The 25,029-nt window shown below is 55.0% G+C and overlaps 1 long non-coding RNA gene and 1 pseudogene across 1 annotated transcript; one reads left to right on the top strand and one right to left on the bottom strand.

Annotated features, from left to right (window-relative positions):
* Positions 1 to 15,414, bottom strand: part of LOC123278087 (src substrate cortactin-like) — a 45,076-nt pseudogene extending 29,662 nt beyond the window's left edge.
* Positions 15,415 to 16,558: 1,144 nt separating this feature from the next.
* On the top strand, positions 16,559 to 23,686 carry LOC139040788 (uncharacterized). The gene is made up of 2 exons (XR_011495096.1): positions 16,559 to 16,771; positions 18,248 to 23,686. It is a non-coding gene; the product is annotated as an uncharacterized lncRNA (long non-coding RNA).
* Positions 23,687 to 25,029: the final 1,343 nt, after the last annotated feature.

The following is a 25,029-nucleotide window of genomic DNA, read 5'->3' as shown; positions in this document are numbered from 1 at the left end:
GGCTGAGGGAGGGGAGAGCTGCAGAGGGCTCCAGTGAAGCGAGGCCACGCAGGAGCGGCAGCTGGGTGCCGCAGGATGCGGATTCTAGAAGAGCAGTGTCAGCGCAAATGCAGCATGACCACGTGAGCTCCAGACCAGAAGCCATCCACTCAGTGTTCGGAGACCCCACTGGGGGGCTGCGGGCTGGCTGAGGAAGGGGGCCTCGTCCAGGAGCCCAGTGAGGACGGCCGACAAGGTGAGAAGCAGGCCGTGTGCCCGGGAGCGTCCCCCAGCACCAGGAGGCTGCTCGCCAAGCCGCCCTCTGTGGATGGGCACCTAGCAGAGCTGAGGAGGGAGCCCACGCCGTCCGCGGTGGCGGCACTGCCCCAGGAGGGATGGCTTCAAGAAGCCAGAGACTCACTCACAAACAACGGAAGACCCACCTCATAGACGGGGCTCGAAGGCGGCCTCTCCTGTGCCGGCTGAGGAGCAGGGGACGCGGGCGGGGTCTGCTTCCGGGCTCTGGCCTGCTCCTGTGATCGACAGACACGCAGCACTCAGAACACGCCTAGGACACTCTGGGTCACCAGGCCGCCTCCGCGGCAACACGGCTCCAGCAGAAAGAGCAGAGAGTACCAAGCACGGAGACCGAACACCAGCAGGTCTTAAGGGAAGTTTGCTCTGAAGCGAAGGTCACGCAGTCAGTCAAGTATTCTCAAGAACTAGGACCTCGGTGGCCCGTAATACTCCTGCTGCCACCACATAAGCCACAGGATTTACTCACTGTGCAGTCGGCAAGGCAACAGTAACACTACCGAGCTACAACCCCCGTCCCACCCAAACCCAACTCAGACTTTTAAAATGGGCAGAATGTATTCTGTACGTAGTACAGACATGAATCTTTGGGGCTCAGAGCGAGGACTGTCATGGACAGAATACGGCCCCCAAACAAGCTGACATCCCAGGCCCCAGATGCTGTGAACATGTGACCTCACAGGGCAGAAGGGACCGCAGATGCGATGAAGTTAGGCATCTGAGATGGGAGACAATCCGGGATTATCTGGGTTGGCCCATGTCATCACAGGGTCTTACAAGAGGGAGACAGCCATGTGAGAGAGAGAGCAGGAGGTGTGGTGACGAAAGCAGAGGGTGCAACGCGGACGGCTCCAGAAACTGGAGAAGGCCAGGGAACGTCGTCCTCTCCAGCCTCCAGAACGGACGCAGCCCTGCTGACCTGTTAGGACTTCTGCCCTCTAGCACTATAGACAGGAAACGAGTGTTGTTTTAAGCCACTAAACTTGTGGTCATTTGATCCAGCAGCTACAGGAACGAGTTCTGCCAGCTGGAAGGCTGGATTTTTCTCCAGGTTTCAGACGAGGAGACTGAGCTCCTGGAGAGGGTAAGTCACACACCCAGGGACGCATGCCGGCGAGGGGCAGAAGCAGAATCTGAGCCCTCTCCTCCCCACCCCACAGGAGAGTCCCAGCACCACAAGTCACTTGGACCCACCCACAAGTACTTGAGGCAGGAGAGCGCCTCCTCGAAGGGGCTGTGCCTGGGCTGGGCGGCCGGGCTGAGGGTGGGCTTGCAGAGAGACCGGGGCCTGCAGAGGCACAGGGCCACGGATTCGTCTATGAATCACTTCTAGAAACATGTCTCCAGGCCACGGGCTCTAGGACAGCCCCTCTCAAAGGTGGCAGGGTACAGGCAGACTCCTTCCCAGAGGCGGGCTTCCAGGATCTGAGAGTCAGGCGTACGTGACCCACATCAAACTCTCCTCGCCTGCCAGGAGGGAGCACTCAGAAGACATGTGCTGTCGGGGAGCCGAGTGCTCCAGCGCCCTTCCACAGCCCAGGGGGTTCTGCTGGGAGCAGTACTGTGCCGACGGAGACTCGCTCTCACTGGGGAGGAGGAAGAGAGCAGATGGGTGGCAGGGGCTGGGGACAGAGAAGGACAACACACCCGAAGGGACAGCAGGAGACCCTCAAAAGGAGAGAGGTTAGGTGACGATGATCAAAAGTTTTCTTCTTCTCAAGCAGCCCATCCCTTCTGCATCTTGTGGATGCTGAGGCGACTTAGATGGCAGGGGTCAAACTTCTAAGGCAAAAAATGAGGAGGGCAGTTTGAAAAGAAGACCAAGAGAGCAGGAAAAAATGCCTCGTAGTCTGTGAGTGTGTGTTCTGCAATGAAAGAAGGCTAACTTACAAGCAGCTTACTAAAAACTTGAAGGAGACATGTCTAAAAGTTTTCCAGCAATTAAGGAATAGTAAATGGTAACCGTAAAACTGACTCTTATTCCGACTTCGCCGCACGTGGTAAGACAGCAGGGCTTATTTAACTCACGTCCTCCGCGTCGGCATTTTCTGTCTATTGCATGTTAATTTCCTTGATTATCCACGTTCTCGACATTCCCCCCCATGATTTGGAGCAGAACGTCCACAGAGTTAAACACACCTTTATGGTTTATCAATGTTGCATGCATGACTTCAGACTCTACCTCGTTAACTACCCCAAAAAGAGTCATGATGAGTGTCTCCACCCCCATTTCACGGACCAGAACATGAGGCACAGAACAGCGAGCTCATCTGTCAAGGGTCGCCCAGTTGGTAGGCGAGAACGTAGGGACCTGAGCCTTCAGACACCAGCCCACCTAGGAGAGGTTGAGGAAGGAGGAGCCCACCCCTCCTGCTCACCTCCCAGGCTCCCGCTCCTACCTTCTCTGGTGGGAAACACTACAAACACTCACAGGAAAGGGCAGCAGACCCAGGCTGCAGAAGCGAGAGCTGCAAGAGCAGATCCGCTTCCTCACAGGGGATTCCTCTGTATTCTCAAGCTCCTACCTGGGAAGGGCGCGTCCCAGAGTGTGACGGGTGGGAACAGAGACGCTAGGAGACCATCTGGACTGGAGCTCAGCGGAGGGCACGCGGGCTGACAGCAGGACAGAGGGAGACCAGGCTCGAGGGCTACCGGGCTCTGAGCCAGCAAGGGCGACTGTCTAGAATCTGGTGGTCAAAAGACCTGATTCTACGGGCAGCTGAAAGCTAAAGTCCCTCAGAGGACAGCCCAACGGGAGTTCCACATGTTCTCTATTGAAAACCTTCTGGACCACCGGGGAAGGAGTAAACCAAACCTACGGGCCCAAGAGTTCCCAGTCCCCTCGCGCCGCGCAGGAGAGCGCGGCGGCCGGTCCTCACTCACGTCCAGCTGTCTCTGGGGTTCCTCCTGCTCCTGCCTTTCCTTCGCCACGCTCTGCGCCCTCTCCGCTTCCGCCTTCCGCCTTCCGCCTGTCCTCCTGCTCTTTCTCCTTCGCGAGGTTTTCGAAGTTAGCTCTGATGTTGCTTGTTTTGCTGTTCACTGCAGACGGAAGCAGAGATTTAAGTGTGATGTCAGAACACAACTACCATCTCCCCGGACCACCGCCCCATGCCAGCATGACCTCTCCCGGGGGAACCCGTCGGTCCCGCCCGCCATGGAAGGGAGATGTCCCCCAGCCGCCACCTCAGCCCGCCCCCCCATGAACTGGCCTCCGTGCCTTCTGCCCATTGCACACTTTCGGCAGGACCAATGAACATCATAAGCCATGGAATAGTTTAAATTCCAAACATCATTGTATTCTTTACCACCATATACTCGGCGGGGGGAGGAGCCAATTTTCCCTCAGGACGCCCTTGATAAAGCAGTAAAAAATACTAATTTTTAGTAAATCTCAACCCTTGAGCATACGTCTTTAATGTTCTGTGCGACAAACGGGAGGGACACAGACAGCACCACTGCCACACACCAAGCTCAGCGGCTGTCTCGAGGAAGGACACTTGTGCGACTGTCTGCGTCGCAGGTTGAACTGACTTCTCACGGAGCATGATTTGTCCCTGAAATAACTGACTGGCTGTAGTTAAGCACACTGGGTACTCAGCACGCATTTCCTCCAAAATAAACGAACCAAGCCTATCGTGTCAAGAACAACCGCACCATTTGTTGTCAATGGGAAAACATAAGCTTTCAAGCAAAATCAGAATTTTGGAAAACCTGTATCTGCTCCCGTGCACATGACAATTTCCCCGTTTTACTTAAAGACTCTCTGCTAGCACTGATGACAGTATTCACAAACACGATTTTTTTTGGTATTACAGAACGACACGGCAACATCGGGGCGGGGGGGTCTCCGTAACTCAGTGATCCGATATTTTCCAACGACCGATGCATCATGTTACAAAATCATGCTGTGCAAGGAAGAACAAGCCTCAAGAAAACCACTAAACCACAGCCTGTTCTGAGTGTCACATCAAAGAGCATCCATGACGACCTCACACGGCCTTCCCTCTCCGCTGCAGATCTGGGCGAGCCCAGACTTTCTCCATCAACAGGACTTAGCATAGACGCAGAAGCAGCTGGGAGAAGTCGGCTGTCTTATACCACAGGGACTGACAGAAACAAAACACCACCCTTCTGCTTTTTAGTTTTGAAAATGTTATTTTTTCATAAAAGTATTATGCTGATATGTAATGGCTTTATTATTTTTAAATGAATTATAAAATGTTAACTTCTCTGTTTTAGTTTCCAATAAGTAAAGATCAGTAGACGTAACCCACATAGTTCTTTGGGGCCCTCGATAACTCCTACGAGGTCAAAGTCTGCTTGGAGCACCAAGTCCGAGAACTGCAGGCCCAGGGCGTCCACAGTGAACCGACGGTGACTCTCTGCATCCTATTTGTAACGCACTCCCTTCTAGCATGTATAGTTTCCTGACTAAACAATGCTCTCCTTAAGTGCGTGGCCCACATGACCGAACGTGTGCCCTGCAGACAGCTAGACTAGAAGAGGCCCTCACACGAGCAATCACCTGAAAGGACAGACTGCGGCAGCCTGGACCAGGCCCAAGGAGGACAAGGAGCGAAGGAGAGAACGCCTACTCCAGCTCGCACACAGGCGCTACAACACATCCCTCGGGTCACAGCCAGGGCCGACCGCGTCCAGGGGCACCAGCGAGCGTGTCTGAGCAGCAGGTGCCACAGGACCCTCCCAGAACGCGGTTCCAGCAGCGAGAAGGGCCCTCACACACGTGCAGTTAACCCAGCTCTACTTTGGGAGGCACCCACCAAAGCAGATCCCCACGGCCGGAGAGCACAACATGCTGTGTGGGAAAGCTGCCTCTGACCCTCTGCAGGAACAAAGAGGATCTTCCCTCAAAAGGCAAGTCAATTTCTTTCCTGAAAATACACAGGAACGACTCTGCTCCCCATTCAGCTCCATCGCCCCGTTCAGCTCCATCTCTCCACTCATGCTCCATCTGCTCCCGGTGCACATTCTGCCAACTACCCTTTTTTTTGGAGGAAGATTAGCCCTGAGCTAACATCGGCCACCAATCCTCCTCGTTTTGCTGAGGAAGACTGGCCCTGAGAGCACATCCGTGCCCATCTTCCTCCACTTTATATGTGGGACGCCTGCCACAGCATGGCTTGCCAAGTGGTGCCATGTCTGCACCCGGGATCCGAACCAGCAAACCCCGGGCTGCCGAAGCAGAACATGCGAACTCAAGCGCTGTGCTACTGGGCCAGCCCCCCAACTACCCTTTGCCCTGAGCATTTTCCTGGGACAACCAAAGAGCGTGGAATTTCCTCCTGGAAAAACCACAGTGCCGGTAGGGGGTCCGCCAGGACTCACCTGCTTCGACAGGGACAGTCTTCTGATACGTGGAGGCCACCTTCGCGACATCCTCAAAGGTTGAAGCATTCTACCGAGACAGGAAAGGAACATCAGGAAGGCACTGTTCTCTGCTCCTCACACCCCGTGACGGCTGCCACCTCACCCAGACGGCAAAGCCTGCCCTCGACCTTCCCAAAGAGCCCACCGGGGAGCCCAAAGCTTTCGTATCTCCTTCTCTGTTCTGCAAGTTAACTGAGGCATGAGAAGGGTTACGACACACACTTGCTGGTGATGACACGGGTCAGCATGAGAAGAAAAAGTACACATGTGAGGAGGGATGGACAGGCGGAGCACAGAGGATTTCTAGGGCAGTGAAAATACTCTGTAGGGCAGTGCAAGGGAGACACATGTCCTTACGCACGTGTGCAAAGCCACAGAACGTCCAGCACCAAGAGTGGACGCTAAAGTCAACCGTGGCCTCTGGTGACGACGACCTGTCAGCGTAGGCTCGCAGACTGTACCCAACGTCCCAGCTGGCGGAGGATGCTGATGGTGGCGGAGGCTGTGCGTGGTGGGGGCGGGGGGCATATGGGAAATCTCTGTACCATCCTCTCAAATTGGCTAAAACTGCTCCACAAAAAAGAGTAGGAAAAAACCCAAAAGCATATCTGCACCTGCGCAATCAGAAACCAGGTGCGGGTTCTGCTCTAGCCCTCGCCCCGGGATGGGACACAGTGCCGCAAGCCTCGCCTGGCCTGACCGTCCACATCCCCCACAAGCGTGAGTGCCGGGGCCCAATTCTGTCAGACGACACTTTGAGCGACAGCTGCTCCTTCAAGGCTGATGCTGACGCAGACACTGATGCAGACAGGCTCTGGGAACCACGGGCCATCCTCGGTTTCTTCGTGAGCAACCACTTCCCAGTGACACACCTGGGGCGTGGGACAGTCACTGCCTTCCTGACACAAATCAGGGGAGCAGGGCCCCGAGGACGTGGACCTGAAGTTAGCGGGCACTATCTGAGGATGACTGTGAGTGGCAGCTCCCTCCCGTCCAGGCACAGGCTGACCCCTGCGCTGAGTGTCGCACACACGGGCCAGGCCCCCACCCTCCCCCAAAGCCCCATTCTCCCTCCACAGCCACCCCGCTCGGCCAGAGCACGGCTGTCCGCCCACCCGTCTGCCACGCCCAGCCACAGCCAGCCTGAGAGCCCAGCGCCCGGGCCACCCTGGCCCCCCTGCCCCCCTCTCCGAGTGCAACCGCTCAGCTGCCCTGACCAAGCACTCTCCCTTCCCAGACCACCGGCCCACCAGACCGGGCCTCTGCCACCTCTCTCCAGAACAATCTCTTCTCACACTCACTCCCTGCCCTGCCCCCCGGCTGCCCTCCGGCTGTCCCATCAGGCTCCTGCCTGCCCTGTGGCTTCAGGGGCAGAGGCGTCAGCACCCTCCCCATGGGCCCCTCCTGTCGCCCCCATCTGCCCGGCCCAGCCAGTTCTCCAGCATGCTGCCCAGAGCCAGTTCTCTGCCGTCACCTGGGGGCTTCCAGCAAACACGGCCCCCAACCTCTCGTTCTCGCTTGCAGCGTCCCCACCACACCGCGCCCCACCTCCTCCACAGCACACCCCCATCACCAAGACCCGCTTGCCGACTAGAAGCTTCTCGCTCTCACCGCCCTCCTCTACGCGGCGCCTGCTCCTCCCTCCCCTCGGTCCAGCCTGGCAACTCAAGGTCACGACCTCTCCCAGGTCCCACCTGCTGGACACCCCTCAACCCGTTTCCATCCCCTATAGGGACTTCACACCCGAATCCCTCCACACGCAGCTCACTGGGACCCCGCACAGCTCCCTCACCTTCCTAAGCCTCAGGCCACCAACTGTACAACGTGGACGCCGTCACACCACCAACAGGAACCACAGTCACCGTCAGACACAGGCTCACCCAACCTCTGCGCCAAGCCACCACCCTGCCTCGGTCGCAGGCCCCCTCGTCAGGCTCTACCGTCCACGGCTGCGTCTCAGTGACCCCACATTCTCCACCAGCACCACCTCACGGTCTCCCTCCACATGCCTGTCTACGGCCTGGGCTCCCCTACATGTTCTGGTCTCTTCCATCTTAAACAGAACCATCCCCTCGGCTGACCGCTGCCCAGCTCACAGGACCACAGTGGGCGGAGCGGGCCCAAGCTTGCCGACTCTACGACTGACCCTCCCCACACGGTGCAGGTCCCCGCAGGCCAGCTTCCCCCAACCTGCCCCCCAACACCCACAACAATGCCCTCACCAGGACTCCCGGGGCTACCACGTTACTCACCCAGACGTGACCCCCACCAGCAGCACTGCTGGGCACAGGTGACCCCCCCCGCCCCAAAGCTCTCTACCCTCAGACCAGCACCACCAGACCCTGTGGGCTCCCCCCACCTTGCTGGGTGCACTTCCCAGTCTCCTCTACCAGCCTGACTGCTGCCATCCCCAGGTGTGTCCCTGGGCCCCGCTCACCACTCTGCAGGCTTTCCTGGCCTCCGACTTGACCCCGGCTCCGTCCACATCTGTGCAGTGGCCGTCTGCCTCTGGTCCAGCCGCACTCTCGTCCACCTGCCCTGCTGGGTAGCCCACCCCGGACACACCCACAGCCAACTCAGCTACCCACCCCTGCTCCTCCCAGGCGCCCCAGCTCAGCAGAGGCCCACCGTCCACCTGGGGCAGTCCTGCCTGCCCCCCCAGCCCTTGAAGCCAGGTGCTTTACCTCCCGCCTCGCTGAAGTCAGTGCCGCTCTCCCTCTGCCACGAGCCCCTGCCCGAGCCAGCACTGCACCCTGCTCACACCACTGAAGCCACCTCCTAACTGGGGCCACAGCCTCGCTGCTTCTCCACAATCCACTTCCACACTGTGACCAGGGTCTTCTCAACACAGATCCCGTTTGTGTCACTTGCCTGCCAAACCCGTCGAGGGCCACTCAGGACTCATCTGATGAAGAACGAAACCTGACGTACGTAGTCTGCAGGGCTCCCCGAGATGGTCCCTCCCAGCTCCTCACCCCTCGGCCCTCCTCTGCAGTGAGACCCTAACAGTCTTTGCGGCGTCACCCCCACCCCCGCACACACGCTATGCCCCTGCTCTCCAGGCTCCTGGCCCATCTTTCCGGCATGCTCCACCCGTCAAAGCTGAGCCCAGCCTCTCACTTCCCCAGGACCCTTCTGGCCCCTCAGCCTGAGCCCTGGGCCTGCCACATGCTCCCAGGGCCCATGCGTGGTCACGTGGTGGAGCCCCTGGGTGACGGCCTCTGTGTGGTCAGCTGTGAGCCTGACAGCAGCAGAACTCCGTGAGGACTGGCCCTGCTGTCCTTGACCACAGGCCGGGCACAGGACCAGGCAGGACAGCCTCCGTCTTCGCTCAGGAGATACAAGCCACACGTGTCCTCGTGTGGACAACTCCACACCCGCTCTAAGTGTAGACTCTGCTATGGCTGGACCGTACGCTAGAAAAACGGCCGTCTGATACACTTAAGACTGACTCTCAGAGATCCGACACCGTGTGACAAAGTCCCCAGTGAGAAACAAGCGTGTTCCCCGGGACACCCGTGGGAGGCGGTGCTGTGGGCAGGACCTGCCTCGAGACGGTCCCTGTCCCGTGGACCTTCCACCATGAACCATGATACAGATGTTCTAGACCCGCGCGCTCCCAGAGCCGCCGCCGCCACGCGTGCCTACTGAGCTCCTGACATGGACAGTGTGACCAAGGAGCTCAATTTCCAACCGGTTTACCGCTAACTACTTTGGATTCAAACAGCCACATGTCCTCAAGGGTCTCGTGTTGGCCCCAGAGCCTAATGCCTGGCTTCCAAAGGTGGCCCCGCCACTTGCTGCTATGCTGTGGCCAAGCACTGAGCCTGCCTGGCCAGGGACCCCCAAATGCAAAAGGGGACAGGGACAGTCTCTCCCCCACAGCACGACCATGTCGGGTACCGGAGAGGATGTCCGTGACCGGTAGACGAGGCCTGGCATACAGGTCAGCAATCGGCACCATCAGTGATGACACGTGCCCGACTTAAACGTTCGTGCTTCTGAAAACCTGAGCCACACCCCACCCCAGACCATCCACGGAGCCGTGCGCTGACACACCAAGAGCTCCACGAATTCCTGGACCTCCTAAATTCCCGAACACGGCAGCAGAAGACACTCAGGCCTGGATCTGGAATCCTTACCTTGTCCATCCGGTCATTCTGGACCCCGTACTTTCCGCCGAATCCTTTGGAATAGTCTGCAAAGTGGCACAACACAACACTTACACTTAGGCTGAGGACCAGCGAGGTGCCCGGGGCAGAGGCATGCAAACAGATCCAGAAACAGCCCAAGAAGACGCACCCCGAGCAGAAAGAGACCAGAACCGCACCCCACGCGGTCCTCACTTGCAAGCTGAGTTGGTTTCTACCCGTGGTGTTCAGCACACAGGCGGGGGAGAAGCAGAAAAGGGGTGTGCGCATGCGTCCCGCGCTCTCCTGAGGGACAGAGGGTGCCGTGTGGGCTGGCAGGCCGTGAGCCGAGGGCCCAGCACAGGCGCGGGGCAGCGTGCCACTCCAACAGCACAGTCCTCCACCTGGCACCGCTCCCGCCCTACTAGGACTAGGCAGAGGCTCGAGGCAGCTGTTTTCTTGCTTTTTAAAAGAAAAAAAAAAAATTCCATGGGGAAATTCTACCAGCCAACTCTTAGGACGTAGCAACACAGATCTCCATGACAGTCACACCGTCACACGGCGTTAAGGCCACGCAGAGCCAAGGCCATCTCCGCGCAGGCTGCCGGATCAGCACCAGATCAGCTGCGTCCGCCGTCCCTCGCCTGAACACGGCCGTGTGTTCCCAACCAGGGGACAGAGCCTACGCTCTGCCCTGGCAAGGAGGACCGTCCTTGTCTTCCGCTCGTGTGTCCAGGTTCTAACGGCCAAGTCCGAATTTGGACAGCAATTAAATAACTGCTCTAAGGAGAAATGTGTTCACCGTGTGGACTCCCAACAGATACACCTAGAAATTTCCTGTGTCTTCTTAGCTTCCTGTACATACCGTTTAGCTCTGTGTGAGGAAGTTATACGTAGGTGGTGTCGTCAAAAAAACCAAAACAAACGAAAAACACCTCCCACCCCCGGTCAAAAAAACACCACCATGATGAAACAGAGACCACACAGAACACGGCTGCCCTGCCCCTGCCCCTGCCCCTCGGTGTCCCGCGCCTCTGGCTGAACTAAACATGGTTCTCCCCGTCTCAGAGGCAGTCAGGTGGCTTACTCAGTAGGTAAGTCACGGTCAACAGCAAGAGCTCCAGCAGAAGGCTGCTGGGAGACCAGGGACACCCCACTCCAGGACGGAGCCACGTTATGGGTTTAGGGCAACACACCCTGCAAACTACGGCCATGTCTTGCCAAGCACAAACCCCATGGTGCCAGGGAACAAGTGAATGGGGGTGGGAGGAGTGCAGGCGACCATGGCTCCAGCATACACCTGGGTTTCAACGCCCGAGTGCCCCTCGAGGGCACAGAGGGTGCTGGCAAGGCTGAGGCTGGAAGTCTGTGCTAGAAGTGGCCGCACTGGAGGGGAGGCGGGGGCGGGGGGTGGTGAGCAACTGTGCCTTGCTGGGACTCGTGCTTGGCCAGTCTCTCCTTGTAATCAAACCCCACAGCACAGGAGTCCTGCCTCTCGGACTGAACACCAAATCTGCCTCCGAAACCAGTCTTATAACCTGGAAATCCACAAGCAACAGTGGAGAAAACCGAGAGAGGAAACACAGTTTGGTTAGAATCGTGGGAGCATGGGCAAGAATCAAGTACATCGTTTAGAGAAAGGAAAAGCTCTGCCAGGCTCAGGGGCTGCAGAGCCAGCTCGCAGGCTCAGCAACAGTCAAAACTGGGCTCAAAGGTTAGAGGGCAAACTCAAACTCTTAACACTCCAGCCAAGATCAGAGACCAGGTTAGGAACTGTATTTCAAGTAATTCGGGAAAGCCACTCCACGCTTTGAGGTTTCTTTCTAGGTCCTACCCACGCTGCAGACAAGAGAACGCATCTCTGCGCATGTGAAGAAAGAGACACGTTATACACGAGGTTACTGCACGGCAACGCGTACCAGCCCCACCTCCATCTGTGCTGGCTGAAAGGACGGGGTGAGTCTGGGGCTCACTCAGAGGTCTCCCGTCCCCACGTGCTACTTTCCCAGGGACATGGTTCTGTCGTGGAAAGCACACACTCCTGGGCAGAGAGGAGGCATCCCCTTCCACAGCCTACAGCATGCTTTATCAGCACCAATTCATGGACTGGATCGCTGTCGCCCCTCTGGCCGCCCCCTCAGGGCAGAAAACAGCGTTCCCAGAGCTGCTGCAGGCAGTGACCAGCGCTCCAGAAGCCCAGTGACATGGGGCCTTCTCGCGGGAGCCCTCCCGTGGGAGGGGACGGGGGTTCCTCACTCCTCTAGCTGAAGGGCTGTCTCAAATCACGGGAGGGCTACGACAACCTCCCACACTGAAGACACAACACCACTGCTACAGAGACACGGCAAAAACACGGCACAGTGACGGACCTGGGAAGGGAAATAAACTCGGGAAACGATCCCAAGTAGGAGATTCAAAATGAAGGTACCTTTTTGAGATTCGTGCAGCTGCAATTTCTCCTGGTGATCCCGGCCAAGAGCACATTTGTCTTGTCTGTCTGTCAGCACACCAAATTTTCCTCCAAACCCTTTCACGTAGTCTAATGGATTAGAAAAAGGACACAAACTGGTATTAACAGATAGCCCGGGCAACAGAGAGAAAACATGTTTTTCAATGCACGTCAATACACACAATTCGCTCAATTCATCCCTTCTCTCTCAGATCTTCGGTAAAACTTTAGGTAACACTCATCAAGAGGCCCTCCTCATACAGCGTATGGAAACTGACCCCATCTGTAATCCCAGCGTTCCGAATAAACGCAGACGGGACCCCACAGAAGCAGCGCCAAGCGATGCAGCTTAAGCAGCAACCGGAGCCCCACAGTCCCACCACTTACACACGCGACACTATTAGCACAAGCGGCACTGCTGGGGTGTTAGAGCCAAAAAAACTGGCAAGAGTCGATCTCTCATGTAACAGCTGTGTTTCTGCTTTGCTGTTTTAAAGCTGGCTGCTTAACTGAGAGATGTCCGTATTAAGGGCTGCTGGTTACGCTCCGTCCCTGTCTGCTGCTCTGGTTACCACCCGTCCCGTTAATGGTCACCGGCTGGAGAGCTGGTAAGATGCAGGCACCTGTCTGGGACTCGTGCTTCTCTGTTTTGCCTTGATACTCAAAGCCGACGGCACTTTTATCCACCTTGTCCTTGTCGATACCGTACTTGCCACCGAAGCCTTTGGAGTAATCTAAAAACAAGGAAAGCAGTTTACAGGCCAGCAACACAACCAGCGAGCAAGCTGTGGATTCCAGCAGGCTTCAAGAAAGTACTTTTAACACTCAATTAAAAAAAATATAAACCAAAAATCTTTTAGGCTCACTATAAGATCACTGATACAGAAAATATCTAAAAGTCTTGCTCGTATGTAATAACAGGACTAGGAAGAGTCCTATAAAGACAGCAGATTTATAACTGTAGCATCTTTCCTTCATTCCAAAAGACAGCATGGAGTAACAGTTTATTACAAAGCTTCTGGATCAGCACGAGCCGAGCAGCCGGCTTTTAATGGGTCCCTCTGCTTCATGGACCAGCACAAGGAGAGGCATGCAGGGGTGCCTGCAAAGACAGGATAAACCTGGAACGCCCTCCAGAAACACCAGCTCTCAAAGCTCCGCCAGTGGAATGGTTCTCTCTGCACTAAAGGAGGACTCCATCGTGGGCACGTCAACGCACGAGCGCGCAGAGCAAACCCCTTCCGCAAAGGCCTGGGGCTGCCGAGGAGCCTGCCTGCCCAGGCACTTGGGGCTGTGCCCCCGACCTCCCAGAGTGGCATTTCCTCTGCCCCAGAGGCCTCTTGGGGAGAAAGTCAGTGCAGACTGCAAGGCATCCAGCAGCAGGTCCTGAGGAACTGGGTGCGCGTGGGGCAGAGGAGCACAGGTCTGCTCCAAGGAGGGAGGGAGAGAAGGCAGTGACAGCGACCCCGCACCGCACGCCACCTGCTGTAATGGAAGTGACACCTGCGGCAAAGGGACACTGGGCTGGCCCACGGCCAGCTCCTCGGAGAAACGCCAAGCCAGTGGGGTTTCCAGTGCTGGGTTTTGGTTTTGTTCTTTAAAGAAACCTGGGATTTTTTTAAATACGTGAGCTCTCAGTTTTTATATGTTGGCAATCATTTTAAAAAATCTAAATGTACAGGCCAAACAAAACAATGAGGAGAACCAACGGTTCATGGCCTCTGCAGGAGGGGCTGAATCTAACGCCCTCCACCTACAGCCCTCGCCGGGTGACGGCAGTAAGTGACCCGCGAGGCCGCCACAGCGAAGGAAGCCAGCACGGCTTCTGAGGACAATCTGGCAATCTATCGAAATTTTAATTCAGTGTTCTCTGACCCAATTATATTTCTAGGAATTTACTCTTGAATAACCACTTACGTACATAAGACACAGGGAGAAGAATACTCATGCAGTCGACTTTTAACATCGAAAATTGAAAATAACCTAACTTGTACATTCCACAGAGGAATGGTTACGTAGACTACGGGATCTTCCCACCACAAGGACTGAGCAGTCACCAAAAACGCGACAGACCCCTACGCTGACCTGAACGGAACAACAACGGCCAAACGTTTGAGTTAAAAAACCGTGTAACTATAACGTGACCCGCCGTACACAGGGGAAACGCCCCAGTGCGCATGTCTGTAAGCGTGTGGGAAGCAGCGGCGAGGGGGCAGGCCGCGCGGTGCACGGGCTGCGGGGCGCCGCCCGGGCGGACCTTTCTGCGACTCGTGCTTCTCCGTCTTGCCCTGGTAGTCGAAGCCCACGGCGCTCTTGTCCACCCGGTCGGCCTGCACGCCATACTTGCCGCCGAGGCTGCTGGAGTAGTCTGTGGAGACACGCAGCAGTGGGCATGGGAGCAGATATGAGCTAACCCGGCGCTTGGTTGAACCAGAACAGAAACGACTCGCGGTGTGACTCAGCAAGAGATCAAGCACACATTCTAAAACACATGAGCCACCCACTGTCACCCACGCGTGCCACCCACTGTCACCCACGCGTGACGCTCGACTCAGTCTACAGCGTCCCTTTCACCTGTTAGGGGCACTTCGTTCATGATGGCAGACGTGAACTGCGTTCCCACCTCGGAAGTTCACCGTTCAGACACTTTCTGAGCACCGACTGCACGGCAGCGAGCAAAGGTCTGAATCACCACTTACATACACTCAAAAGTGTTTCAAGAATAAGTCTAACAAGATGCTTCCACTACAAGTCAGCTGTGGGGCGGGAACGGGGTGGGGGTAACTTCCAGTTCCTGGGGGGCAGAGGATCAAAACCAACTCTGCATCCCCTTGGCTCCTTCTTCCAGCGGGTCTGAAAGTTGCCTCTAGGACTCTGCCCGGCTCCCTGAGCATCTGGGAGCACTTTTCCAACCAGAGGAGAGTCAGGACTGCGCCAGGGGCTCAGCCGCGCTCAGCCACGGGCAGGGGGGCCCACCGACCCACAGCCCTGGGATCTCAGCCCTCGCCAGCCGGCGCCCGGCTGAATCCCGCGGTCAGGGCCTGGGGGATTAGCCAGGCAGAGCGCCGCGGGGCCCACGCAGCCCTGCGCCAAGCGGCGCGCTCACTGGGGATGCCGCCAGCGCTGCGATCAGCGGGAAACGGAACCCCCCCATCCCACCCCCGCCCCCAGGCCCGACACGTCCACAGACCGCGGGCGGAGGAAGCCCCGCACCCGCTCCAGGGAGGCCGCCCGCGGGGATCGAGTTCCTGGTGCAACACTCAGGCGATTCAAACAGAGGAACCAAAAACCCAGAAGCACCTTTCTGCTGATTTCCAACACAGCCAGAAGAGGGATGGCTCCAAATTTAGAGCCTCTCGGCCGTCTGCAGCTGCGCGTGTCGCTGCATTTCCAGTGACCTGATTGCTAAACCCCTCTGTAGGTGGGGGCCGGGCCGCAGGAGCCGCGGCTGCGACGGCCCCGCCCGGGCGCCAGGGAGACCCCGGCCCCTCTCGGTCCTTCCCCGCAGGGCCCCACTCCTACCTCGCCCCGCTTGGACCCAAGCCCCTCCCCGTCGGCCCTCCAACTCCTTCCCCTAAACCCCAGGGCCCTGATCCCGTCGCCCCCGATCCCGGACCCCTCCCCGCAGGGCCCCTCTCCTACCTCGCCCCGCTTGGACCCCAGCCCCTTCCCCTCGGCCCTCCACCCCCGTCCCCTAAACCCCTGGGCCCTGAGCCCCTCCCCCCTGACCCTACCCCCTCCCAGCATGGCCTCTCTCGCACCTCGCCCCCCTCCGACCCTCGGCTCCTCCACTCTCTCTTCTCCTAGCCCCCGGGTCCCGGGCACCCTCTCAGACCCCAGACCCCCTCCCCGTCTGGCCCTCTCCTCCCCTTCCTCCCTGCAGCCCCGGCCCCTCCCCTTCGGACCCCTAAACCTCAGAACTGCCCTTCCCTCCCCGACACCAGGCCCTCCCCACCGCTCGGCGCCCCGCCCCTCACCCCGCGGTCCCCCGGCCCCCGGCCCCGGCTCCCCGGCCTGGGGAAGCCTCGCCCACGCTCCCCCCGCGGCCGACCCGAAACCGCGAGCGGAAGAGCGGCTAGACCGCTGCGGCCGCCGCTTCCTTCCCTTTTCGGGGCCCGGGGGCGCCCCAGGAGCGCCGCGGAGGGGCCGGCCCCCCCCGCCCGGCGAGAGCCGCGCTCGCTCACCGCCGCCTGGCTCCGTCCGGCCCTACTCGACTCTGGCCCCTGCCCCTCCGCGCCCGCCGCTCCCAGGCGCCCGGCTCCACTTCCGGTTCCTTGGGCGGGGGCGGGGCCTCATCCAGGTCCCGACGAGGCCCCGCCCCTCCCCGGCACGTCCCGCCCCTCGCCCGGCCGCCTCCCTCGCGCGCGTGCGCGGGCAGCGCGGGCCGAGCTCCGCCGGGGTGCGAGCCTGCAAAGCGTGCCTGGAAACACTCTGTTCCTACACGCAGAGTCAATGTACGGAGCGCCCACCGTGTGCGCACGAGAGTGTGCTCAGATGCAGACGATCCCAGGTGGGTCTCGAGGATTGACAACTCTGCCCGGGGTGAGAAAGGGAAAATGAGCCAGGCCTGGGGGTCAGTGCCCAGTGCATGAGCCCTGAGGACTCACAAGAGGTGAATTTGACCGCCAGTCAGCTGGAGGGACGAGCGTCTTCATCATCCACCCCTCCATCCATCCATCCATCCATCCATCCATCACCCATACATCTATCCGTCCATCTGTTCTCTATTCATCCATCCATCATCCATCCATTCATTCATCATCCATCCATCCATCATCCCTTTTCTTCCATCCACCCTCCATTCTATCCGCCCATCCATCTGTCATCCATCTGTCCACCCAGCCTCCATTCATCCACCCATCCTTCTATCCATCCCTCACCCACACATCCATCCATCCATCATCCATCTTCTCTATCCACCCATCCACCCTCCATTTACCCACCCCACCATCCATCTATCCATCATCCATCCATTCATCATCCATTCTTCTGTCCATCCAGAGAAGGTCAGGTATGCATCAGAGATAGAAGGTCAGCAGAATAAACACAGCCCTTGCCTTCAGGAACCTTCCAGCCTAGAAGGGGAATCAGGCGTTAATCACATAGATAGATAATTAGGAAAAAAGATAAATGCTGTGAGGAAGAAGTCAAAGGTGTCATGAAATTATACTGGGGAAAAGGTGGGACATGAAGTCATCCAAGAGATCAGACAAGGTTTCTTTGAGCAATTCACCTTTGTGCCAAGATCTGAAGGCCAAATAGAAGTAAACCAGGTAAGGAGCGAAGAATTTTCCAGGTGAGAAAACAGCACGTGCACAGGCCCTGGGATCGGAAAGGTCTTGCCACAGAGGAACTGAAGGCAGTTCAGTGTAGCGGAAGTGTGGTGATGAAGCAGGGAAGTGGGGTGGGATGGGGCCGGGTCATGGAGAGGTTGGAAGGGCACAGCAAGGACCTTGGTCTTTATTCTAAAAGAAATGGGAAGTCCTTGGAGGAAGTTAAACAGAGAAGAGACATCATGCAGTTTGGACGGTAGTGAAATCCCTCTAACAGCTGTGTGGAGAACGGATGGGAAGAGGGCCAGGCAGGAGCTCGGACAGCCAGTTCAGGCAGACTGGTGGTGGCGGGTAAGAGGGAGAGAAGCGAGTGGATACAAGAGACATTGAGAAAGTTAAATTGTCAGGCTTGAGGATGGATGGGGCTGTGGGGTGGGGAAGGAGATGTCAGGTGTCAAAGGATAATTTTTTTCAAAAAGAAAACTATTTTCATGCGTATATAAAATGAACACATCAAAGATTTTATTTACCTTAATAACGAATGAAGTGATAAAATGTTACAACTTATTCAAAGGAGAAGTCAAAGGAATGCTGAAACGAATTTGCAAAAACTGGTCTGCCCGTAGGGCAACAGTCACTCGTATGTCACTGGACACAGCTAATTTGAGCTTCTATAGACAAGAATTACTTGCACTGCTGTCTGTTTTCCAGAGGTATGAAATAGATTAGGCAAGAACAGAGGCACACATCCCACGGAATGAGATGATCATCGGAGGCTCCGGCGTTCTGTTGAAAGAATATCCAGTGATAAGTTGTGCCCATGCTGAAGTCTGAAATTTTTCCTTACAAAAGGGTGACTCTGAGCATCTGAGTAGGCGCCTAGATGGGGAAACGGGCAGCGGTGGGGCAGAGAGGCATCAAGATGGAGTGGGGAGAGTAAGAATAGAGTTTTGGACTTGGTCCATTGGAGGGGCCGTGGCACATCGAGGTGAGGTCCAAGAAGTGATGCTGGAGACGTGGCTTGAGTTGGGGCTTTGAGAGTAAGCAGGATGAGGTCATAAAAGGTAGGAAGGCGTCCCGGGAAGAGGAAGAAATTCAAGCAAAGGCGCAGAGATGGAAGAGAATGGGAAACATCGAGGTCAGACTGATAGAAGTGTTTTCACGCCCATCGCTACTACACACAGTGAGCGGAGCGGGTGGTGACGTGTCCAGCTCCCCATCTGCGCAGCTAGCACCTGCACCCTGGAGCTGTAATACGGCGACCGCATGTCGTTGGATTAGCCCAGGGCCAGGCACACAGAAAGTGCCCCATAAGTGTTGCCCCTTAGTTGGCTGTAAGGGGAACCGAAAGCCCGCGAGGCAGGCAGGCAGGGTAAGGTATCTGCATTTTACTAAAGCAGAGATGCAGGAGATCAGAGAGGCTGGGTGCCCTACCTGAAGCCACATAGCAAGTGGGCGAGACCCCAGTTGGGACCCACACCTGTGGTCTGGGAGACATTATTCAGAGCACCCTCTTTCAATGGGAAAACTGTGGATACCTCAATTCTGCCTCAGGTTTCCCCACCTTTCCTTCCATGACCTGCCGTCCAACTTGCGGAGGGAGCCTCAGCCTGAGCTCCAGGGAGCATCCCGAGACCTAGGCCTCAGCCAATCAGCTCACTGCACTCCTCTAACGCTGATTGGCTCAGGAGCAAGCACGTGCTTCAACCGGGTCCAATGGGACTTGGCGGAGGCTTCCAGGAGACCCGGAAGTTGTGTTCTCCCGGCAGCGAGGGCGGGATGGAGGCCCGCCGGCGGTGCACGTGTCTCCTCGCTGAGCTGATAGCCCGCGGGGGCGGAGGAGCCGGGCCTGGACGGCGCCTGCGGTCCCCAAGGCCGGGTCCTCCTTACTCCGTTCCCTTCCACGAGCCAGCACGTTCCCTGGCCGCCCCTGCCATGATGGTCCTAACGGAATACAAAGGGGACAGTGCGAGAGGCAGGGACGACGAGCGGGGACATCTCTGGGATGCGCCGGGGACCCGGTCCCTGCGGCCCGGATGCCTGTAGGGCTATGTGCACTTTCAGGGGCTGCTGGACCCAGTTACCGTGGTCTAGGATTTATACAACAACCGAAAGTTATTCTCTCCCCACCTGGAGATCGGAAATTGGAAACCGAGGTGTGGGCAGGCGTGCATCCCTCCTGGACGCTGGCGGGGAGAAAGCTTTCCTGTCTCTTCCAGCTTCTGGTGGCTGCCGGCTAGCCTTGGCTTGCGGCTGCATCGTCCAGGCGCTGCCTCTGGCTGCACGTGACCTTCTCTTCTCCTCTGTGTGTCCCTCTGAAGCCCCCACTGCCTCTCTCTCAGAAGGAGACACGGGACTGCATTTCGTGCCCCCGGGAGAATCCAGGATAACTCCTCAAGTCTTTAACTGAACCCTCTCTGTGGCCGTATGAAGTAATATCCCAACGCAGGGGATCAGGAAGTGGACGCATCTTTTTGGAGGCCACCATCAGCCCACCACAAAGGCCTACGAAAGGGCTTTATTTTAAAAGCAGAAGAAGAAAATTAACATTTAGGTTGGAGAAAGTATGTATGTTCTATAAATGTGATGTTACTGGAGTCATCTTTGTATCAATGCTATTGTAAAATATAATGTTTTTTCCCCATAGAGGAAGGAGCCCACAAAGGCAGAAGTGCCTAGGGCCCCTGAAAATCAGAATTCCCACCTGTTCACAAGGAACCTGAATACGAAAACCAGGTGGTTAAAAAGACTCTGGAGAAGGCTCCAGAAGGAGGTTTCTTTTCTTTTCTTTTCTTTTCTTTTTTTTGAGAAAGATTAGCCCTGAGCTAACATCTGCCACCAATCCTCCTCTTTTTGCTGAGGAAGACTGGCCCTGAGCTCACATCCGTGCCCATCTTCCACTACTTTCTATGTGGGATGCTTGCCACAGCATGGCGTGCCAAGCGGTGCCATTCCACACCCGGGATCCGAACCGGCGAACCCCAGGCCTCCGAAGCAGAACGTGCGAACTTAACTGCTGCGCCACCGGGCCGGCCCCCAGAAGGCGGTTTCTTGACTGAGTGACTGGGAAGAATGAGGGGTTTTAGGCTAAATGAGGAAGTCAGAACTGGAAGGAGGGGAGCTAACACTGGGGAGGCAGCCTGCGGGCCACGTGGCTTCTGCCCCTCAGGAGAGCGTGTGGCCCAGACCAGCTGGCCACATAGCGATTGTGGATACAAGGTAATCCTTTTAATACAGGATGGTTCATTTTTCCCTGGAAACAGCTTTATGAGTTGAAAATTATTTTTAAGAGCATCTTATTGAGATGTGATTTACATAAAATATAGTACACTCAAAGTGTACAATTCTGTGGTTTTTAATATAGTCACAGGGTGGTGCAACCATCTCCACGACCTAATTTTAGAACATTTTCATCCCCCCCAAACAAGCCCACCTCGTTAGCAGTCAACCCCTGTGCCCCGCTCCCCCCCACCCCCGCAAGCAGCCTCTCATTACTTTCTCTCTGTGAGGTGGGTATTGTTGCTTCCATTTCCCAAATGAGGACAGCCAGAGCTCACTGGGGCTTTCAGCGGGAGGTGGGGCGTGAGCCGTTTGTGACACCCAGACCCATCCAGCGTCTCTGTGGAGAACAGACTGCTTCAGAGTCACTGCTGGTGAAAAGGCAAAAGGCAGGGCCCGTCTCCCCTTTGACACACCGTGTCAGGAGAGTGTGTGGCAGAGACTGGCTGGCCAAGTAGCAATGACAGATACAACGTCAAATTTGGAAAGCGAAAAGGTTTAGCCGTGCTCAAAAACAAGTTGAATGTCTCTATGGACCGGAAGTGAATAGAAATGTGACGTGGGGGGCTGAGGCTGCAGGCCTGCTGGGCCCGGGGTGCCCACCCTGGTCCAAGAAGCCGAAAAGGCAAATGCAGTGAGGACAACCTGCCCAGCCCACAACAGGACTCGAGCAGGTCAGCTCCTGCCTCAGGGCACGGACAGCCTCCATGGCGTCCACACCACCACGTAGGGCGGGATAACTCGGTGTGGCAGAGAGTGGATCCCCAGCCCTCCTTCTGGACTCACTGGGCCTCTGGCTGCACAGCTCCACATCTCCCAGCTTCTTTGGTGACGGCTGCGGCCACATAACCAAGATCTCACAATGGAACATGAGAGAGGAGGATATGCACCGCTTTCTGGCCCGTAAAAACACCCGCACGGCTTCCCCCTTACCATAGGTTGGGATGACGGCAAAGATGGATCCGTGCCCGTTGCTGCTGGGACGAATTACAACCAAGGTCGTGGCTGAAAAATGCAGATACTTACAGTTCTGGAGGCCGGAAGTCTGAAATCAGTTTCGTTGGGCCAAAGTCAAGGCCAAAGAGAGACCCCAAGGAAGAGCCCGCTGCCCCTTCCAGCTTCTGAAGGCCACCTGCACCTGCATTCCGTGCCTCGGGGCCTCTTGCTTGAGTCACTGAGACTCAGGCTTCTGTTGTCACATCTACTTCCTCTCTGTGGTGGAATCTCTCACTGCCTCCCTGTTGTGGGGACCTTGTGATCACACTCAGGACCCAACCGGATAATCCAGGAGAATCTCCAGAGTCCCTTTTTCCATATAAGGTAATATTCACATGTTCTGACGATTGCCGAATGGACATTCTCGGGGGCCGTTATTCAGCCAGCCACATTAAGGTGACAGGTAGACCTTGGAAGCCATGTGCTGGAGACGGCAGAGCCCCCACTAGCCTGGGTCCCTGCGAGACTGAACGGAACAGATCTTCCTTACCATCCCCTCCTCCTCCTCTGTCTGACCGGGAACATACACCCTGGCCTGTTGCATGAGATGGAAATGAAATCCTGTGTTTAAGACATGATCTGCGCAGTCAATTTGTTACAGGTGTCTGGCCCACCCCAATACAGAGAGCTTGGAGGCGAGTGCAGAACAGGAAGACGGGCAGGGCCCCACACTGAGGGAGGAAGAGAAAAAGCAAAACAAAACGCTTCCCACTTGTTATAAACCAATGTTACCTCAATTAAAAAAAATAAAGTAGGGGCTGGCCCCGTGGCCGAGTGGTTAAGTTCTCACGCTCCGCTGCAGGCGGCCCAGCATTTCGTTGGTTCGAATCCTGGGCGCGGACATGGCACTGCTCATCAAACCACGCTGAGGCAGTGTCCCACATGCCACAACTAGAAGGACCCACAATGAAAAATATACAACTATGCACTGGGGGGGTCTTTGGGGAGAAAAAGGAAAAAAATAAAATCTTTTTTAAAAAAATAAAGTAAAAAATATTTTAAGAAACACTTCCCACTTAAAAGGGAAAAGAGTTAGAGGGAGAAAACTCCCCAGGCTCTTGCTCTCTGGAGTCATGTTTACCATGGAATTATTCCCCTGCTAATTTTTCATGCCCCACTTTGCCATGTCCCTTCTAATTCAATTCCACACTTCCTCATGGTCCTACTATGATCTCATGATTATAGCTTTTCTTTTAATGAACTTGGAATCATTTGTGGTGGAAAGGACCTAGTGATCATCTCTTTCAATACCATTAATGTCCAGGTGGGGACTAGAAGCCAGTGGATCTAAGAGATTTGCCCAAGATGACACAGCTGGCTGGTAATATAACCTGACAACAGTAAATTAGATATGTGGACACTTTTACAAAGCACTTTCATTTTAGACAAATACATACATGCACTTTCTCAAATACCTAACCTGAATCAATCATCTCAGCAGTCCTATGAGGCATACATGGCGTGATTTACTATGCATAAGTGAGGAAATCACAGCAAAAAGGAATACAATAAAACTAATTCATGATAGAGCCATGACTTATTGTGGTTAATACCATGGGCATTGGTGTCAGCCAATCTGGGTGGAATTCCAGCTTTCCATTTATTGGTTGTGTGACCTTGAGCAAATTAACCTCTCCAAGCCTAAGTATATATCACCTATTAAATGGGGCTAATAATAGTAGCTACTTCATACAGCAGTTTTTCATAGAATCAAATCAGATAATGCTCATAAAGCACTTAGCCTGTGAGGTACACAGCATGCCTCCCATTAATAGCAGGTTTAATTTGTGTGTTCTGAATTGGAGTTCTTTACAACATATTATGCTGCATTACTAATCCTTCATTAAAAAATATCTGTTTAAGATCATTCTCACAAACGTTTCTTGTCTTTTTTTTTTTGGTGGAGATCATCTACCCTGCCATTACTAGGGAAACAGAGATGTTTTAGGAAGGTCTCATTCTTGGTTTGCTCTATTTCAGTTAATATTAATTCTAGAGAGAGAGTGGTGGGTGGGGCAATGAGTTAATTATTTAATTTAACTCTTCCTAATAGGTTAGTAGTCAGATATTCCCACAAGTAAGAACTGTAATAGATTAATCTTTTAAATTGAACAGATTCTTAAGATGTTTTTAAAAATATAACACCAAAAGTATAGAATTAGGGCACCCATTCAAACCATGGAGAGCATGTTTCTGGTCAATAAGAAGCATCTATGCTCCACAAATTAAATTTTGTGAGACTTAAGATGAATTGTGGCTACTCTGGGAAGAACATGGAAGACCTCAATATGCTCAAAGCTTCTATCTGTAAAATGTGGATAATTTCTCAACTGCCAACTTCATATGGTAATAGAAAAAAATCACATCCATGCAATTTAACTATATGAAGTGTAGAGTATTGTATAAATACTAATGTAATATATGTGAAGCTTACTATTTAAATTCTCCTCTAGGGGCCAGCCCTCTGGCCGAGTGGTTAAGTTTGTGCACTCCGATGTGGCAGCCCAGGCTTTTGCTGGTTTGGATCCTGGGCATGGATGTGGCACCACTCATCAGGCCACGCTGAGGTGGCGTCCCACGTGCCACAACTGGAAGGCCCCACAACTGAAATATACAACTATGTACTGGGGGGATTTGGGGAAAAAAGCAGAAAGAATAAAATATAGATTGGCAACAGTTGTTAGCTTAGGTTCCAATCTTTAAAAAAGTAAAAAGTAAAAAAATTCTCCTCTAAAAGTATATGTCCATTTAAATGTTCTTTAAATTCTCTTAGTTGGACTCGAGTCTACATCGTACCCCCAAGTAAACTGGCTTTGCTGCTCCCTGGTCAAACTTAAGGTCCAGGAATATTTGGGAGACTCGGATCTCTGGAACTCAGATCCTGTCTCCCTAGACACACCATGACAGCCTGCATTTCTGAGGTCTTGCATGGTCTCTGGTAAGCTACCATAGAGCAGGCTACAGGCCAACTATGACCAGAAGTTGATGACTTTGACTTCTTTCTAGCCTCTGAGAATCTCTCTAACTCTTGACCTTATTGTGCCCCTTCTTTCTACCATTCCTTTCACCCATACCTTTTTCAAAATTCACTTCACAAGGAGGCTCAATGAGTAAGATGGAAGGAACAAGCTTATTTGGGAATAAAGCCAGATCAATCTTTCTTCTTCTCCTCTCCTGTCATATTTTATCTTTCTCTGTCTTTCCTTCAGTCTTTCTATCT

This window comes from Equus asinus, chromosome 17, assembly GCF_041296235.1.
Source record: "Equus asinus isolate D_3611 breed Donkey chromosome 17, EquAss-T2T_v2, whole genome shotgun sequence".
In the NCBI taxonomy this organism is placed as follows: Eukaryota; Metazoa; Chordata; class Mammalia; order Perissodactyla; family Equidae; genus Equus; species Equus asinus.
The sequence above is the reverse complement of the archived record's forward strand: the minus strand, read 5'-3'. Positions and strand labels throughout refer to the sequence as shown.